Genomic DNA, 17,459 nt, shown 5'->3' with positions numbered 1-17,459 from the left:
TGTACAGAGCATACAGTGTCCCTTAGATGGAGGATTTTCATATGTATAAGTCTGAATTGTTTTTCTTACAAATCATGGTAGAATTGTTTCACAAAATGTGATCAAATACAAACACACATGCATTCAACATCATTTATTGAAATATTGGTTTTATTATACTTCATAGTAGAATTGTTTTAAAAATGCACTCATGAATATACATGTATTTATATGCCATATACATATATTCATGCAACACTAATGTAAAAAGGGGTATATGAACGGTTTTGGAGGGAGGAAAGAAAAGTTATACAATTATAATATCAATAATAAAAGAAGTAAAAACAGTTATCACCACTGACAAAACAGGCTTGAAGTGTCATTTGTTTACTGTCAAACCCAGCACTAAATGGAGAAGGGTGCAGACCATGTTTATAATCATGATGATAGCTCAGAGACCACCTATCAGTCAAATGCACAGAGACCCTGTCTCAAAGATAAGGTGCAGGGTGATGGAGGAAACAATCCTTTACACACTTAAAAATACATATATATCCATGCAAAGAATACACGAAGTTTAATGTGCGCGCGCGCGCGCACACACACACACACACACACACACACACACACACACACACATGAGTCAGGATGACATCATCACACACATGATGCTGTTTGTGGAGGCATGCTCAGTGCTGTGAGAATATTCTGAGATTTTATCAATATGCTTTTTATGACAAATAGGTTTTTTAATATATTATGATTAAGATTATTTCCCCCAACTTTAAGTTCTCCCCACTTCCCCTCCCATCCAAGTCCAGACCCTTTGTTTCTCATTAGAATACTAAATAATTTTTTAGTTTTTATATTACCCTCATATACCAGATTATTTTGTAAGTGTGAGTTGATATAAGACACACACAGAATTATGGTTGAGGTCCAAATAAGAGAGGGAATAGGACAAAAGCTTTAGACATGGTAACTTGAAGCAGGATGGGAAGGTGGGGGTGGGGCACTGAGGAGTGGGGGTGGGGGTTGGAGGGCATTTCACAAAACCTACCCGACCTACTGTTATGAATACAAGCTTCATTTCCACGTCTCTGTCATTCACTGCTGGGGTTAATGACACACACTGATGTTTCAAGTTGGTTTTTTTTATTTTTTTATGTTCATTTTTTTTCCTGAGTGGTGGTGATTTAAAATAATATTTGAAACCACAAAGAAATAGGGCAAATAAAGAGTACCGAGAACAGGAGAACTATCTTCCTCATTTGCTATCTCATACCACGTGGTCAGCCCTGAAATCATATACACACTGGCAATGCTAAATGGACTCAGTAAGTTACTTTTGTGCATTTACACAGAAATACATATTTATATATGTAACAATAATAATTAAAGGAGACTGTAAATATGAAGGGTGTAAGGGTGGTATGTAAGGGGTTAGAAAGAGGAGAGGGTGAGGGCCAATGAAATAATAATAATAATAATAATAATAATAATAATAATAATAAATACATTATATACATTTATGCTATATATTATACATTTTGTATAATTATATATTTATAACATATATTTAATTGTTGTTACATATATATATATATATATATATATATATATATATAAACATAATTGTACCATAAGTGTTTTCTACTTGGAATTAAAAAAAAAATCTATTGAGGAAGTTGTCAAAGTGAATTAAGTTGTAATGAAGAGTCTAGCAAGTCCCAGAAATCAAAAACAAGGATCACAGTGTAAACAAATTGCTGATAGTAATGTAGCAACCATGAAGTATTTCAAATATCCAGAGAGCAGTGGAGGGTGGATGTGCCTAAATTTGTGAGTCCAGCTCCAGCACAGTGAATCCTGTGCACTGTGGTGGTAATCTAATTGTACTGAAATATTATTTTGATTGTATGTTAATAAATAAAGTTGTCCGGGGGTCAGAGCTATTAGAGCCATAGCAAGAGTGTGGCGGTGGTGGCACACTCCTTTAATCCCATAGATATCTGTGTGTTCAGGGATATAGCCAGCATTGGAGACATATGCCTTTAAGACCTAGGGGGCTGTACATTCAGACAGTGACGAGGCAGTCATGTGTTTGGGTTTACAACCAATGAGAAGGCAGAACAACATACTATAAAAAAATGAACAGACAGGAAGTAGGTCTCTCTTTCGTGAAGCTGGGACAGCAGGAGGAAGGGTGAGATTTTAGCTCTGAGCTCTGACCTCTCGGCTTTCTCTTTTACATTGTTTCTGTGTTTCTTATTTAATAAGACGGTTGGTTACATCAATATATGGCGCCCAACATGACAAGAATCCATTAAAAACTGCTTGGCTTGACGGCAGGTCCGCTTTCCCACAAGGGCGGCAGGCAGCGGCAGGAGCAGGAAGCAGCCGGAGTCCTAGTCCGAGCTGCCGGCTTCCTAGTCCGAGCTGCCGGCTTCCTAGTCCGAGTGGCAGCTTCTAGCCCGGGCCTAGGTCTGTGAGCAGCTTGCTTAAAGCCGGTGCTACAAACAACTTAGACCTGCCCTGCCGAACAGGGCCCTGCTTGTAAAGCCAACGCACGTGGTCGGAGCTTAAGGAAGCCAGACCCAAGCCTTGACTCGGCACAAGAGGGAACACGTGGCTGCATTTAAACTTTAGCCAGCTACGCTTTCTTGCTCTCTCTCTCTCTCTCTCTCTCTCTCTCTCTCTCTCTCTCTCTTTGGATTTACACCTGGGACACTAGGTGGCTGCTTTGAAAATCCCCTCGGATTTCTACTGTTCTACGCAGATTTGGTAAGTCATAACATATCAGATATTTTAAAGGAAACTATCTAAAAGAGAATTTTTTCCACATTAAAAAAGAAATGGGTTTTATGTGTACATTGGAAGAAAATTGGTTTTTGTTCGAAATTTTAGGCAGTCTGGCAATGGAACAACTATATAATATTAGTATTGGTGGAATTATGCACCTTATCACTATAATAATCCACATTTTAATATTTAAAAAGATAGTCAATTTAAGTGCCAGGATAACAGCTTTAGAAGAACTTGTTAAACCTGTAAAAATTCAGACAGAAGAAATTAACAGTGAAGTTGTTTCAAGTCGGGATCATAAGGTTGCAGAAAGAAAGCCTGTTTTCACACAGTCACCCTTAATTTATCCTGTAACCGTACAGCAGATGCCTGATCAAATGGCTACACAAAATACTTGGGCTCCAATTGAAATGTTGGATTTAAAAAGGCTTAAGGAGGCAATAGAATCTTATGGCATGCATTCCCCATATGTAAAGCAAATGTTAAACTCTTGGTCAACATATAATAGGATAGTACCACAGGACTGGCGGGACCTTGCACAAGGTGTTCTGGAACCCAGCCAGAGACTTCAATTTCTGACTTGGTTTAAGGAGGAGGCTAAAAACATAGAAAAACAATGGAGGGATAAAGGAATACAAGTTTGCCAGGATCAGCTTATGGGCGAAGGCCAATATGCTTCAGCACAAGCACAATGTTTATATGATGTCCAAACCCTAATTTTATGTCGAACGGCAGCCTTGAATGCATGGGACAGAGTTGAGGAACCAGGAAAAAAATCTGAGTCATTTACAAAGGTGATGCAAGGCCCAAAAGAGTCTTTTACCGATTTTTTACAAAGACTGGCTTCAGCAGTAAAGAGAATGGTCTCAGATTCAGAAGCTAGTAAGGCAATAATTGAATCTTTGGCCTTTGAGAATGCGAATGCAGCATGCAAAAGAATAATCAGGCCATTAAAGGCAAGATCTGCACCTATAGAAGATTGGATTAGAGAAACAATTAATGTTGAAGCTGATGAGCATGATGATACATGGGTAGGAGAAGTAATTTCAAAAGGTTTGAGGAGCGCTAGATGTTTTGGATGTGGAAAGCAAGGACATTTGAAAAGGGACTGTAGACAGGTCATTCCCAGAAACAATGTTTCTTCAAGGAACAATGGCAAAAGAATGCCCTTCCTTCTGGAGTATGCAGAAGGTGTGGTAAGGGAAAACACTGGACCAACGAATGTAGATCAACAAAAGACAGACAGGGTAATCCTTTGCCTCAGTCTTCGGGAAACTCCCAGAGGGGCCTCAGGCAGGCCCCCAGTGCAAATCCAGTTCAAACCTTTCCTGCAGCCCTAGAGGAAATGCCTGCTCTGGAGAGCGATTAAATAACCAAATGCCTATTGGAATAAATCATGCTGGTCAGGATGATGAAACATAGAGAATAGAAAATTCAGGAGAAAACATAAAGAAAATTTTTTGGCAAACTTCTATTAATGAACAAAGACCAAAATTAATGATAAAAATAAATGGTGTTTTGTTGTCTGGTCTGGTAGACACAGGTGCATACGTTACCATAATTGCACCAGAATTTTGGCATCCAACTTGGCCTCTTCAGGAGGTAAACGTTCAACTGTTAGGAATTGGGACATTATCTCAGGTGAAACAGAGTGCAAGATGGCTCGAATGTATAGGTCCAGAAGGACAGAGAGGAAAATTAAAACCATATGTGGCTAACATAACTATGAACCTGTGGGGTCGAGACTTGTTGCAGCAATGGAATACTCAGATTAACATCCCTCCAATCTCAGAAACAAATCATAAACTAGCACATGTTACTGAGAGAAATATTAGAAGATATTGTTCTAATGAGTGGTCACCAGCCATCCATATTATACAAGAACAGGGCACAACAACTGATGATCTTCCAAAGACACCAACAGCTCTACCTTTAAAATGGTTAACAGACAAGCCTGTATGGGTCCAACAATGGCCTTTAACAACAGAGGAACTCCAGGCTTTAGAAGAGTTGGTAGAAGAACAGTTAAATGCTCAGCATATTGAAGAATCAACCAGCCCTTGGAATTCTCCTGTATTTGTTATTAAAAAGAAATCTGGTAAATGGAGAATGGTAACAGACCTTAGAGCAATTAACAAAGTAATTCAGCCAATGGGCTCTCTACAATCTGGGATGCCTTTGCCAAGTCTGTTACCAAAAGGATGGCCTCTCATAGTTATTGATTTAAAAGACTGTTTCTTTTCAATACCCTTACAAGAAAAAGACAGAGAAAGATTTGCTTTTACAGTGCCTACTTATAATAATTCTCAACCGGTTAAAAGATTTCAATGGAGGGTCCTCCCTCAGGGAACGTTGAATAGCCCAACTCTGTGCCAATATTTTGTACAACAGCCATTGGAAGTGATACATAAAAAATTTCCTAAATCTATAATTTATCATTATATGCATGATATTTTACTAGTTGACTCAAATGCAAATACTTTAGAAATAATATTTGAAGAAGTAAAGAAAATTTTGCCTTGCTGGGGATTACAAATTGCTCCTGAAAAGATACAAAGAGGAGATTCTATTAATTATTTAGGATATAAAATAGAGCTACAAAAAATTAGACCCCAAAAGTTGCAAATTCGGAGAGATAAACTACAGACTCTTAATGACTTTCAAAGATTATTTGGAGATATTTCTCATCTACGAACTATTGTTGGGGTAAAAAATGATGAACTGACTAATTTGTTCAGAATCTTAGAAGGTGACAAGGACTTAAATAGTCCAAGAGAATTATCACTTGAAGCTGAGAAAGAATTGGCCTTGGTAGAAAAGAAAGTGCATGAAGGACACGTGGATCGTATTGATCCAAAGCTGGATTGCATTTTGGTTATTTTACCTTCTAGGCATTCTCCTACTGGAATATTAATGCAGAGGGAAGATATTATATTGGAATGGATATTTTTACCAAATAAACCAAATAAAAAATTAAAAACTTATGTCAAAAAAATCTCTGACTTGATTTACAAAGGAAAACTGAGACTTCGTCAATTAGCAGGCATAGACCCAGCAGAAATTGTCGTACCATTAACTAAGGAGGACATTGAAAAATTATGGACAGAAAGTGAACCTTGGCAAAGAGCTTGCAGTAATTTTTTGGGAGAAATTAGCAGCAAATATCCCAAAAGCAATAGAATTGATCTTATAAAGAGAGCTGATTGGATCTTGCCTCGAATTGTACGGCAAAAACCCATATCTGGAGTTCGTACATTTTGTACAGATGCCAACAAAGAAGGAAAGGCAGGTTACAAATCAGAAAATTTAAGTAAAGTGGTTCAAAGTCCGTATAATTCAGTTCAAAAATCAGAATTGTATGCTATTCTGTTGGTATTAATGGATTTTTCAGAACCTCTCAACATAGTAACTGACTCTCAGTATGCTGAAAGAGTGGTGTTACATATTGACACTGCAGAATTTATCCTTGATGCTTCAGAATTAACTTCACTATTTATTCAATTACAAGATACAATCAGGAAAAGGAATCATCCTTTATATATAACTCACATTCGATCCCATACTGGTCTGCCAGGCCCTCTAGCACAAGGCAATGATGAGATTGATAAATTATTGATAGGAAATGTGCTGGAGGCCTCAGAATTTCATAAAAAACATCACGTTAATAGTAAAGGTTTAAAAAAGGATTTTTCCATAACCTGTCAACAAGCCAAAGAAATAGTAAAGAAATGTCCTACTTGTTCCTTCTACAATCAAATGCCATTACCAGCAGGATGTAACCCAAAGGGTACTCAGAGAAATGAAATCTGGCAGATGGACGTGTTTCACTTTGCAGAATTTGGAAAATTGAAATATGTACACCACACTATCGATACTTATTCAGGATTTCAATGGGCAACTGCTTTGAGTTCTGAAAAAGCTGATTCTGTAATCACTCATTTGCTAGAAGTTATGGCCATCATAGGTATACCTGCACAAATCAAAACTGACAATGCTCCATCATATGTCTCTGTTAAAATGAAACAGTTTTTGCTTATTACAATATAAAGCATATTACAGGCATACCACATAATGCTACAGGTCAAGCAGTTATAGAAAGATCAAACAGAACTCTAAAGGATATGCTAAATAAACAGAAATGGGTAACAAAAACCCCCAGAAATAGACTGCATAATGCTCTTCTAACTTTGAATTTTCTGAATGCCAATGAGAAAGGAACAACAGCTGCAGAGAGACATTGGATAATAGAAAAAACTACAGAATTAAATCAGCCTATATACTTTAAGGATGTGCTGACCTCAGAATGGAAACCAGGGTATGTATTACATTAGGGACGAGGTTTTGCTTTTGTTTCTACAGGAGAAGATAAGCTGTGGGTACCACCAAAATTGATAAAGGTTCGATTTGAACAAGAGAGACCTCTTAATTGAGGAGGTGATAGTTCATCAACCAGCATGAACATCCAATTTAAACTAACTTGTACCAGTAACACATGCCTTTTCATTTAATCAGATAATAACTTGCCAAAAAGGAACATCCCCAAAATTAGTCTTGGGGAAAGGTTTTTTGTTTTTGTCTTTTAGGAGAATGAAGGTTAAGGAATCTGAAGAACACTGGGCAAATGAGACAACTGAAGAAAAGGGACAAATCATCTATCCCAAGAAACAGAGTGAAACGGTGTATGGGTATATATTATCTAAAAATTTTTATGTCTTCCTAAATGTTTGTTTCTGCTTTTCTCTAGAGATTTAACACTACTGGTTTTCTAATAGTCCCAGTTCAATTAAAATTTAAAGCTGACTTTGGAGTTGGAGAATGGCTCTCTCCTTCTTTAAACTCAAGCATGTTGTTAAAAGGAAAATGTAAACTCCCTGTATCATGCCAGAATAAAAGAGCCATCTTCTGCTATGGTACAGGACAAAAGCAAAATTAATTAAGGGACTATTCTATTACTAATCTCAACTCTTTTGATTCTATTCTGATTCTTTAAACTTTTCTTAAAGTATAAATTTTATATCAAAATTTACAAGAATATTATATATATATATATATATATATATATATATATATATATATATATATATACATTTTAAACTTTGTTAAGATATGAATGGTCACATAGAGTACTAACTAATTCTAGAAAAAAGACTAGCTGCATATATATGTTTTTGTGTTCGAGTCTCTTATCAGTTTTCTGCAGGAAATCACGGCCAGGCCTAACATCAACTGAAGTCTCCAGAAAGAAGATGGGGCCCCACAACAACAACAATTCCACGTGGACAATAATAATATCATTAAGCTGACAAACATCATCCATAGATCAGCTTTGAACTATAAGGTGCTCAGAGCAATTTTGAGATGACTAGCTGAGATGATCCAGTCTCAAAGACTACTTGAATAAGGACTTGAGATAAACCCTGAACTTTGGCATTATACACAGACTGGATAATGAAGGATATAGTTACCTCTCCTAGAATTTGACAATTAACCTAAAATTTTTCTTTCAGGATAAAGAAAACTTCACCCATACCCAGCAGGAAGCAATTTTAAGAATACGACGCCCACATTCCCAAAGAGGTGGTGTGGGGTGGGTGGTTTTTTGGTCTTTTTAATGGGTTTTGGGTCTGGGATAATTTTCAGTATTTAGGGGGGTTGGTTACAAGTTATTGTCAAGGGCTAGGAAAAAGGCTAAGCAAAGGAGATTAGATTTAAGGTTCTTGTTTTAAAAAAGAAAGAAAGAAAGAAAGAAAGAAAGAAAGAAAGAAAGAAAGAAAGAAAGAAAGAAAGAAAGAAAGAGAAAAAAAAGAAAGAAAGAAGAGAAAAAGACAATTACTAGTTTTAAATACTTTACATTGGATTGAATTGTTTTATATTGTATATAAATTTGAAACTGATATTGTTAGAAAATGCTATATGTATATTTCTAATTGTATTTATTCCATTCATTTAACAATGTAATGCAAATTTCTGATCCTTGAATGTTATTATTATCAACTATCAGGATATAAAGAAATGAAAGCTAGTAGTTAGACATTATCATAGAACTTGTAGTCATATTAGATATGTTTTAAAAATTGAGCAGGGATGTTTTAGACAGGTCATCTTCAAACCCTTCAGAGATCTACAGAATATGGCATTTAAAATGTTTTAATAACTTAGAGAATTTTTCTTTTTTGAGACATGTCGGCTCCTGGCAGTACCAATCTACTTTAGAGAAAATATGGGCATTGAAGAAACTGCATATGGAGTCAACTTTCATTGTATCAAAAGTTAGCCACTGGACAACAAAGTATCCTCGAATCAACAGGACAAAATGGACAGACAGATCATGAAACAAGGGACTACTGATTCTTGCCAAAACAAGTGTGGTTATGGCTTTATCAAAAGGCATCTTCTGAGGCCAGGACAATATGGCCCCATCCCTGAAGTGGCCTTCGCATCTGGAAAAGGTACAGTGCCCTTTTCTTTGAAGGCAGCTTAACAGGCAGAGGGCCAATGGATTTTGTTGTACAATGGAACAGCAGCTAAAAGCTCATGCCTCTCAAAAGTAGACTGGCATTTAATAGAGGGATGTGGAGAAGAAGGGGATGCTGAGATGAAGCCATATATACACAGCCAAGAAGAATGGACAGCTGAATTTAAAAACTGTCAACAATTTCCAGAATTTAAAATCCTGAATCATGACAGGACACTAGTGGAATTCAGGTGTTTCTGGTACGTGGACTGCTCTCACCCAATGTGAGATTGAACTGTTGACCTTGTGTACATCCTACTTCACAAATGAGTCTGTCAGATACACTAAGCCTATAGGCTGAAGATGATGCCCCAACACTGCGGAGAAACCTCAGGTGACTGCCCAGGCAGCTGGCTGTTTCTGTCAACTCACAAAATTTTTTGGAAGTTGCTTGCATGCACTTCCTGTTTTTATTTTTGTTAGCTAATATTATTCCCTTCTTGGGTCTCTGAGGGAGTTGAAGATTAGTTAGTTATGGTTGAAGATTAGTTAGTTATAGTTGAAAATCAATTAGGATAGAAAGTACATTAGATACATCTTGGAATTACCAAAATAGGATAGATAATGGAATTATTTTCTCTGATTTGTCAAATACCTGTTTAGGTATTTATTACTTATATATATTGTATATAGTTATTGTACTTTTGTATATAGTTTTTCTTTTGTTAGTTATAACCTTTTGCTTTTTTTCTTTTTATTAAAATAGAAAAGGGGAAATGTGGTGGTAATCTAATTGTACTGAAATATTATTTTGATTGTATGTTAATAAATAAAGTTGTCCAGGTGTCAGAGCTATTAGAGCCATAGCAAGAGTGTGGCGGTGGTGGCACACGCCTTTAATCCCATAGATATCTGTGTGTTCAGGGGATATAGCCAGCATTGGAGACATATGCCTTTAAGACCTAGGAGGCTGTACATTCAGACAGTGACGAGGCAGTCATGTGTTTGGGTTTACAACCAATGAGAAGGCAGAACAACATACTATAAAAAAAATGAACAGACAGGAAGTAGGTCTCTCTTTCGTGAAGCTGGGACAGCAGGAGGAAGGGTGAGAGTTTAGCTCTGAGCTCTGACCTCTCGGCTTTCTCTTTTACATTGTTTCTGTGTTTCTTATTTAATAAGACGGTTGGTTACATCAATAGTGCATCATACATAAAACTTCAGATTATTTACCCTGCAGATCTGTGCCTGTGTTTGGAGTCCTCTCACCTCCCTGTTTTCCTTCTCTTCACTTACATTGAAAACTCTTGTCTGAAAGGAGCAAATCCTTCAGGAAAAGTGAAGGCAGTGTCCCTTTCCTTTTTGTCAGCACCACCAGCTCTAATCAGTGCATCTAGTTTGGCCAACAGAGAATGCAAATCTCTCATTCATGAGTGACACATGGCTCTGTGCCCTAAAACAGACAATAGGAAATAAGGTCCCAGATTGACAATTTCAAAACAGGCAAGTCAATGCCCTTTAGGACTTTGAAAATCCCAGTCTCTCATTCTGATTTGTTAATTCTTTTCATAGCTTGAATCAAATTTGCAGGAAAAAACAGGTGAAATGGGGTTATTATTGAGAAAACATGGTCATATGTGTATATTCTTGTTTATAAAATGTGTTTCTGCACTTAATTCAGAGAAATCAACATAAACAGAAGAACAGGATTTCCCACCACATTATGTGCAGTATGTCCCATCACATCAGCTTAGGACACTCCCTCTTCAGGTCTAATGTGAATGACAAACACACATCTGCATAAACCAGACTGAGAGCAACAGCTGAAAACAGATTCTTCTTGCCATCCCTCCTGTTCAGAAGCCCTGACTAGGACACCTGTTCAGAGGCTGCATTGTTTACATTCCTGTGCTCTGGTTGGCACCTTTGATTCATGTTTCCATGGTGATGTTTACTAAGGAGATTAGGATTATGACATGCCTGCAGTTCAAGTTTTCTGACAGAGGGACAAAGGTAACTTTTCCTGGAGGGCAACAGCTATTCCTATAGGCTGCCTCTGGCAGGTGGGTAAGTGTCCCCCCAGCACCACCCATCCTGTACACATAAGGGAAACACTAATTGGATTTAATAAAAAGTCATAAGTTGAGAGGAAGATTGAAGATATTTGGGGGGGGGAGCTAAAGGGAGAAGGGTAGGTGGATATGACCATGAAATACTAAATACCTATATAGAATCTTAAAAATATTTTTAATCATCCCTTCCATAAAAAAATGTTAACTGAGTAGACATTTGCAAATTCCTCATAGATTCCTCCATTTATGATGATGAGATTATCAAACTGGTTCTTAATTATCTTTTTGATGTTCAATGGTTGTCTTAGTCACTGTTTTATTGCTATGAAGAAACAGCATGAGAAAGGCGACTATTATAAGAAAAAGCATTTAATTGGGATTTTGCTTACAGTTTCAGAGGTTGGGGAGCATGGCACAGGTATGATGCTGGAGCAGTAGCTGAGAACTACATCCTAATTCACAGGCAGAGAAAGAGAGAACGGTGAAGGAAGGAGGGAGGGAGGAGAGAGAGAGAGAGAGAGAGAGAGAGAGAGAGAGAGAGAGAGAGAGAGAGAGAAGAAAGAGAGAGAAAGAAAGAAAGAAAGAAAGAAAGAAAGGAAGGAAGGAAGGAAGGAAGGAAGGAAGGAAGGAAGGAAGGAAGGAAGAAAGAAGAAACACTGGGCCAGTTTTGGGCTTTTGAAAACCTCAAAGCCCATGCCAACTTCTTCCAACAAAACCATACCTATTAACTATAATTCTAGCAAAAATGTCCAGTCCCTGCTAATTAAGCAATCAAATAGATCAACCTATGGGGACTGTTATTACTCAAACCATCACATTGGCATTTGTTGATCTGTTTTCTTTTTCATGTATAATTTGAGTTTTTGTTTGAGACAGCTACTTATGTGGGCACTCAGTTATACAAATGTGTGTGCTACTTTCTCTTGTTTATTCAGTACTTTTTGATGTGTATTTTTCTTTTTAGTAACCATATGTACCAGATTCCAATGTATGTGATTGCTTACATTTTTCCCAGTCAGCCATGTACTTACCCAATGTTCATTAGAATGTCTTTTATTTTTGAAATAAATTTTCTTCTGTCTTTTTGATATATTTTTTTCATACTTCTCAAAAAGTTAAGTAAAATCTTTTAACACAGTTCATGACATTCAAAGGAACAGAAACAACAGTAGGAGTTCCATATTCAATTCTCTTTTGTTTTTTAACATTAGCTGTATTGACAGAGAGCAAATCCCCTGAAATCTGAAGAGAAACAATGACATGGAAATTGTAATTATTTCACCCTAATCAGTGTCATCCTTTGAGGGCTGACATTATTGCAATATATGAGAAAGTCTCATAATCTGTAGACTTATCAAATTAAACAGTGATTGAGACCTTGCTAGTAAAACTATAAAAGACTAAGCACATATGTATTGTAGCAGAAGACAAGAGGATACACCAAACACTATCTGAAAGTTTCATATTCCAAAAAAATGGAACCTTGGAGAAATGCAGATTTTACAACACATGTGATTTATGGAATTTAAAGAGAAAGATAAAGTCATCTGAACAGATTTGTTACAAGCATTTCAATTAAACTCACAATTTACTGTCTTAATACAAAGAAAATCCCAGGACCATATGCGGTCACTGCTGGATTCTATTCAACTTTGAAGGAAGTTCTACTCCCAACACTTCTCAAAACATTCCAGAAAGTGGGAAGGAAGGTTCACTTCCAAACAGCCTATGATGCTGGTATTATCCTGAAGGCAAAACCAGATACAGACAAAGTCAAACCAGATACAGGCTACTCTCATTGATAAAAATAGTAGGAAAAATTCTCAATGAAATACTTGCAAACCAAATTCAACAAAACACAGTAAAATCATGCTTCATAATTAAGATAGCTTAATCCCATGGGAGATGGGAGCAAAGCTGTTTCAACACTGGCAAGCTGATCAATTTAGCACACACACATAGTGTAAATATTATTAACAGAAATAACATAGTCACTTTTGTAGGTGTAGAAAACATATTTGACAAAGATCTCAGATGACTTACATGTGCACTGATAATAAAAAACAACTGTTGGGTACCTTTGGCAGTAGATACCCATAGTCTCTATTTAACACAAACCACACTGAATATAGAAACTCATAGTAGTTGGTTCATTCAAATGGTGCTCATTCTTCTCATTCCTTTCCTCTGCTGAAGCTCACAGCAGGCCTGTTATTGGAAAGATTGTGAAATGTTGATGGTCCTTATTATAATATATTATTTTCGAGGAAAGTGACAAGCCAGTAGCGTGTCATGTGATCTACGTCTTCTCCCTATATCCTTATTGGATAGAAAGTGCTGAACTTGACATTTAATTATTTACTAGTAAGATGAGTATTAAGTTACGGTGATAGTATTCCTCCTAAACAGTCATAGACTATCTAAGACAAACTCTAGCGACAAACATGAGACATTTCCCTTCAAGTCATTGGTTAGGGGAATCCTACACACTCTTAAGCAATATTGGCTGTTGATAAATCGATATTACCACTGGTTGTCACCCTGAACTTGAAGGTGAGACTCTTGTTGAAAAAGTTTTCATATAACACTTAGAGGCACTGAGGTAGAACTGACCTGGAAGCTTCTTCCTTGAAGACCAGCTCCCATACTATCTTATGGTGCTATGCAAGTACCCAAGAGAGCAAAACATTCATTAGTATTACCCAGCTGTAAAGCCAATGAGTCACCACAATGACCAGAATGACAAGATGTTTCCAAAGGTACAACAGTGTTACTTATATTTGGGGGTCAACCAACAGTTCTCAAATTGGACTTATGATCCATTCAATAATAATTTTGTAATTAATTAGTGTATTTACATAATTCCCTACTGCAACTCCAACTATACCTCTGTCTCCCCTCTCCCTCTCCAATTCATTATCTCTATTTTAATCATTATTTCTCTCACATACATACATATATGTGTGTATGTGCATGTGACTAAATGTAAAATGCAACTGACCATAGGACGTCCATCCCAACTAATACCTCTATCAGATAGTCTCTACATTGATGACTCAGGAAATCCTTCAGAAAAGAGAACAGGAAGATCATAGGAGACAGAGGATTAGGGTATCTGCTTTGAGCTTACATCTTCTACATATCACAGAGAAGCTGTACACATGAAATCTCAACAACATGGCTGCCTACACAAGACCTTCATAAAGCCAGCCCCGTGTAACATGTCAGTGCAGACAGGGAAAATCCCTGTATTGGCTTCAGCACTCACCTGTCACTCATTTTCATTATATTGAACATGAGACTGACAGCATTTTCAACTACTTTGAACATAAACATTTAGAATGCATTTTAGGGGTCTGTCAATTTACATAAAGAACATAAGACTCCACCTTAGTTGTCATCCAATTACTGTCTGATGAGAAAGGGAGAATTACTCACCCTCATAAATGGGTCCCATAACCGTTTATCCAAGAAAAGGGGGTAAACCTCAAAATAGAACATGAGAAACACTAAATGGACTCAGCAGGTTATGCTTATGCATTTAATCATATGTGTGTGTATGTAGATCGATAAATAATAGATGCATGATAGGTAGGTAGGGCGCGCGCGCGCGCGCGCGAGAGAGAGAGAGAGAGAGAGAGAGAGAGAGAGAGAGAGAGAGAGAGTTAACTGTCAACTTGACACAATCCAGAAATATCTGGAAATAGATGAGTATCAGTGAAGAGTTGTGCACAGTGGGTTGGCCTTTAGGTATGTCTTAATCATTATGGGAAGAACCAGTTTACTATGGGCAAAATGTCCAACTCATATCACTCAGCTTTAAATTTGTTAACTTGTGGTGTCCCGTAGAGATATTGCTTTCTTATATACAATCATTTCATTTAGACTCTTTTAAAATGTGGATATGACTGTATTTTAGGAAGCTCAGTTGTCCTAGGTTTTCTTGTGAGATTTTCAACCTGTGAACCTTGTGAGTTACAAAATTGACAGTATTGGCAAAATATTTCCATTGGTGCATGTCCTGGTTAGATTTTGTTAAATTGATACAAAGCACAGTCATCTCTGAAGAGTAAACCTCAAGTGAAAAAAAAAAAAAAACTCCATCAGATTGACCTAGGAAAAAGTCAGTGAGGCATTTTCTTGACTGATGGTTCATGTGGGAGTCCATTAAGCTTGAAATATGTTTGAAAATATTTCTCTATTGATTCTTTCAGGTAAAATAAAACAATTATAAACTCCTCTTAATGTTAAAAAATAAACAGCCTTAATGTGGAAGTAATATTATGAGCATAAAAAGTGACATTATTCACAAATAGTCAAAATTAAAAAGCCTTTGTTGTTCTTATAAATCATACTGTAAATAAAATGATCATGGAAATTCAACACATTGGAAGATCTCTCCAGTGTTGAAAAGAAATATTTACAATCAGGAATTAATATTTCCACATAGTATATGAAATAATTTATTTCTCATTATCAAACTTTCCCTCAATAATGCTGTCCTGTCCACTTATGTACCTCCCATCATAATTGAATCCCGGGAGTCAAATATGGGAACAATTGATATCAAACTTCATGGTATACATCCCAATCATATTGTGGGAAACAGACTTTCCCTGCCTCTCAAAGAGCTCATGGAAGATGTTTATTCAGTATTAAAGATGTGGAAACACCTAATATTTTAACCTAGCTTATATTATGATGGAATAATTCTATGTACATGAACATGTAACATAAAATTTTAACATACTCAAAATTATCACTCCCCAGACACAGATAATTAAAAATTATTGGATATATACAAAAAGAAATGTTGTTAGTGTAAAACAATATTTCAATAAGAAAAATACTGGCGGATTTGAATTCTATATTCTACAATTTCCTTATAAAATTAAATATAGAATCCAATGATGACAAAAATTACCAGTTAATTTGTATGTGAGACACTTCTGTTATTAATCTATTTTGGTTTAGAGAATTTAATCATTTCCACTAATTTTTGTTCTTTTTGTTAGGTCTCTGCTGTGGGACGGTCTGTATGTCTGTGTTGCTCTGATTGGTCAATAAATAAAACACTGATTGGCCAGTGGCCAGGCAGGAAGTAGGTGGGACAAGGAGAGAGGAGAATTTTGGGAAGCAGAAGGCTGAGGTGGAGAGACACTGCCAGCTGCCACCATGACCAGCAGCATGTGAAGTCACCGGTAAGCCACCAGCCACATGGCAAGGTATAGATTTATGGAAATGGATTAATTTAAGCTATAAGAGCAGTTAGCAAGAGGCCTGCCACGGCCATACAGTTTGTAAGCAATATAAGTCTCTGTGTTTACTTGGTTGGGTCTGAGCGGCTGTGGGACTGGCAGGTGACAAAGATTTGTCCTGACTGTGGGCAAGGCCGGAAAACTCTAGCAACAGGTCTCAAACCCAGAACAAATGGCTGAGATGCCTATTAACATATCAAAAGGGGCACTTGATGCTAGGTTCTCCCAGCATCCCTCAATCCTGTTACAAGGTCCTCCTAGCTGACATACCCTGCCACCTACCCTAATCTGATCCTGGGCTTTTTTTGATTGGGAGACTTTTAATGACTGTTTCTATTTCCTTAGGGGTTATTGGACTATTTAAATAGTTTATCTGGTCTTGATTTAACTTAGGTATGTGGTACCTATCCAGAAAAATGTCCATTTCTTTTAGGTTTTCCAGTTTTGTGGAGTAGAGGTTTTTGAAATATGACCTTATAATTCTCTGGGTTTCCTCAATGTCTGTTGTTATGTCCCCCTTTTCATTTCTGAGTTTGTTGATTTGGATTCTTACTGTCTTTTGGTTAATTTGGATAAGGGCTTGTCTATCTTGTTGATTTTCTCAAAGAACCAACTCTTTGATTCATTAATTTTTTGTGTTATTCTCTTAGTTTCTAATTTATTAATTTCACCTCTCACTTTGATAATTTCCTGGTGTCTATTCTTCCTGGGAGACTTTGCTTCTTCTTGTTCTAGAGCTTTCAGGTGTGCTGTTAAGTCACTAGTGTGGGATTTCTCCAACTTCTTTATGTGGGCATTTAGTGCTATGAATTTCCCTCTTAGCACTGCTTTCATAGTGTCCCATAAGTTTGGGTATGTGGTGTCTTCATTTTTATTGATCTCTAGGAAGTC

The sequence above is a fragment of the Peromyscus leucopus genome, chromosome X (assembly GCF_004664715.2).
Source record: "Peromyscus leucopus breed LL Stock chromosome X, UCI_PerLeu_2.1, whole genome shotgun sequence".
NCBI classification, from domain to species: Eukaryota; Metazoa; Chordata; class Mammalia; order Rodentia; family Cricetidae; genus Peromyscus; species Peromyscus leucopus.
This window is presented reverse-complemented; position numbering follows the sequence as displayed.